Below are 3506 nucleotides of genomic sequence, written 5' to 3'. Positions count from 1 at the left end.
GATACATAATTTCATAATAAAATGATTTTTAAATTCGGAAATCAATTATGTTATCATATCTAACGAAATACATAATTCAATAAAATTGATTTATATTTTTATAATAGTTATAAAAATATAATATATTGTTTTTATGTCCATTTTCACTTAACTTCATGATATATATATATATATATATATATATATATATATATATATATATATATATATATATATATATATATATATATATATATATATATATATATATATATATATATATATATATATATATATATATATATATATATATATATACCTTAATAAGCATTTAGCCAATGTTGAAATTTAAAAGGGGTATCTCATTAAACATTCTATACAACAAGCTTATGCTATGCATTGTCTTATTTTGTAAAGAAATCAAGTATAGAATGTTTAATGAGTTACCCCTCTTAAATTTCAAGAAGTGGATATTTACCTTACGTTGTGCAATGTTGGCAAATATATCGGCTTTTGACATGGCATGCCAACGGAATCGATCAAACACAAGTATACACTGTATATAGCATCTTCACCAAATTCAGCCAATTACCACCTACATCCAATTTTGGCACGCCACCACCATCACCGGTTACCACCACAATACATAGACATGTCACTGCTGTCTACAAACCCTAGCCAATACAATGACAAACCACCGCTCAACCACTAATTATTGTCGATGTCGTCATAAGCCTTTTCCTCCACTCATAACGTCGAACGTACACCGATTCTCTCTTTTGTGCTTTTTAACTGTGTGCGTCTTTAATTGTGTATACATATCCGGTTGATTATAGAGCTTTATTTAACAATTTAAGGTTGTGCAACATTATTTAGGGCTTCATTTACTACCACACCTCTTCTATCACTGCTAGATATAAACCGCCACCCAGGTCCCCTCTCTATTTGTACTTGTGCAAGTTTTTTGTTTTTCATTTGGTATTATTTTTTTTTTTTTGAATTTTAAACTTGTATATCACCTCCATAATTTTGTTGTTAGTCAGCCAACCTAAACTTCTCTAATTACAGATGTTTGTACTGAAGAACGAATGAAGGCCCTGAATTAAGTTTTTGATCAGGATGGAGGCTACAAAGGCCTTGGATTTTTGGATGAAGGCCACAAATGGCTTATCTGAATCAGGTTTATTCAATTTTGAGTCTTTTTTTGCTTATGGTTATGCTTATATGTTTTTGGTTAACTTCGATTTGATTACCATGTTTCAATTTTGTTGCTTCCGACTAATGGCCTAGATCGATAAAAGACCATTTTCTTGCAGTTTTCAAATCTTCAAATAAGTTTTCCGTTTTGATATAGATATGTGAAGAATAACAAGGATAAAGAACAAGAAAAATGAATCAGATTTGGGTTGCTCGGTTTCTTCTGTTAATATTTCAGTTAATGGGCGAAGAAAAGCATATTTATTCTAAAGAAGTAGCAAATGAGTGAACCTCGAAGATACAAACCTGGTTTTGCTTTGATCCTTAATAAATTTACTTCCAAAAAGTACATGATAGTGTAATTATGTGTCTACTAATTTTGAATGCAAGAAAATAGCATCTAAATTCCCTACAAAAAAAATTAACTAAATAAGTATCTTTTGTAGATAAAAACACTAAATAACATGATGTGAATAGCCTCCTTAGAGCCTAATGTTCATACGTTTCTTGATGCTTAAACATGTAATATTGCTCATATCGTTATTGATTACCAACTTTTGATTCATTTGATGGAATTTAGGCAGGAAGAATTCCTCTTACCTGCATTCTTAGGGTTCCAAATCACACGATATATGACGACTTATTTTATTAATAGTATCAATGAAACACATATTACCAGGTATGTTGTCTATGATTATTATTATTTACTATTTAGTAGTAACCTTTCTAAGAGCTCTTTTTGTTATTCATTGATTTGCTGGTTTCAGGACTAGTGCATTTGATCAGCAAAAGCCAATATTCCATTTTACTGAAGATTTTTTATTTATATGTTTAGTGTACATTTAACCATTTCTTTTATTGAAGTCTATCAATACTTTTAATAGGGTTTGGTGACTGTTATTCAATAAGAATGGAAGTCAACATATTTTCCATGATACAAAGCTTGATTCAGTGATCTTTTACTTGCAGCTGTGAAAAGGAATCCATGATGGAGTAACAACAAAGAGGATTTAAGGTAAAATACATGGCCGCATGTGAAGACTTACTTACATGATAAACAACTTTCTCAACCAAGCAAAATTTTAAACAACGAAAAAGAGAAAAGAAGTGTGGGGGACGTTGTCATTGCTACTACTTGAAAAAAAAATCCATTCAAACAAGACTGATGAAACGTTTGTTAAAGAAACAGGTCCTTCTGGATATGTGAAGGTGAATTTTGATGGATTGTTGATCGGAAGGAATGTGGATCTAAATGACCATGATTTTTATGAAAATTTTGCTCAAACTCTTTAAAATTCACCAGATAAAGCCCAAGTCATGGTAAACAAATAAAAAAGTGAAGGGTCATTGTTAAGTAATTTGCTCTAAACTATAATTGTTTGTTCATATAAATCTAATGATCATGTGATTTTTATTCTTTTTCAGGTGGTCTCTCTCTGGTGCCATTATGTTTGGAATGCTTGTGTGGTAGCCACAATCTCAACATTACATTTAGAAGGGTAAACATATAATTAAGTACAAAACAAATGTACTTTTTAGGATTTCAATTTTGAAATATGAACCAAAATTCAATATGAAACCTTGAAAGTACGACCAAAATAGGAAAGTCGGGGGTCCAAATTCGATATAGAACCTTTCAATATAAACCAAAACCGAAAAAAGTTTCAATTCTAGACTAAAATCGTTAAAATCAGAAAGCATATTGACCATTTTTGTTATTAACTCTTTATTGTGTATCATTAGAACATTGACTGTTGGATCATGACCATTTTTGTTATTAACTCACTAAGTTTCATGCTTACAATTTTGTTTATGGTTTCATGATCATTGGTTTGGAAAGGAAGATCCCAACTTGATCGCGGCGCACACACCTGTATTTTCCGCATTATGTGATTTGGGATGTAACTCTGATAAATGTTTTAATTAAGCAATGTTTTTTGAATGGTCGGATTAAGTAACATTTGTGTTTGACTATAATGAAGAATGAAAATTTTACCCTGGATTTTTGGGTCGTTACACAAGGAGAGAAAGATGGAGTGAATTCAGCAATTGTTGTTGTTGTTAGTAGTTCAAATATGTTAGTAGAGCCCCTTATACCGTTAGTTATACATGTACGTTAGTTTTTTAGACGACATTGTGCTTGTCACAACCTTATCCTGATTTGATCAAGATATATGAGAAAATCACTTAGGCACAGTTAGTAGTACTTCAAAGAGAATGTCGAAGGTCATTGGATATGAAAACCATGAGTTTCTTCAAAGTCAGAATGAGCAACAATGCACATAAGCAAGGCCAGCTTAGACTTCGACTAGTTACGTGCAACAGCAGAT

The 3506-nt window shown here is 31.1% G+C and overlaps 1 long non-coding RNA gene across 3 annotated transcripts; it reads left to right on the top strand.

Moving 5' to 3' along the window:
• The first annotated feature begins 436 nt into the window (after positions 1 to 436).
• LOC145043798 (uncharacterized) lies at positions 437 to 3155 on the top strand. 3 transcript variants are annotated; one of them, XR_013681152.1, is made up of 3 exons: positions 437 to 1159; positions 1757 to 2496; positions 2602 to 3155. It is a non-coding gene; the product is annotated as an uncharacterized LOC145043798 (long non-coding RNA). The 3 variants fall into 3 exon arrangements; XR_013681153.1 differs by having other exon boundaries at positions 437 to 2496; positions 2602 to 2675; positions 3021 to 3155; XR_013681150.1 differs by having other exon boundaries at positions 438 to 911; positions 1048 to 2496.
• Positions 3156 to 3506: the final 351 nt, after the last annotated feature.

Source organism: Lactuca saligna, chromosome 1 (assembly GCF_052625555.1).
Source record: "Lactuca saligna cultivar CGN05327 chromosome 1, ASM5262555v1, whole genome shotgun sequence".
NCBI classification, from domain to species: domain Eukaryota; kingdom Viridiplantae; phylum Streptophyta; class Magnoliopsida; order Asterales; family Asteraceae; genus Lactuca; species Lactuca saligna.
Note: the sequence above shows the minus strand (reverse complement) of the source record. Positions and strands in the feature narration are given on the sequence as shown.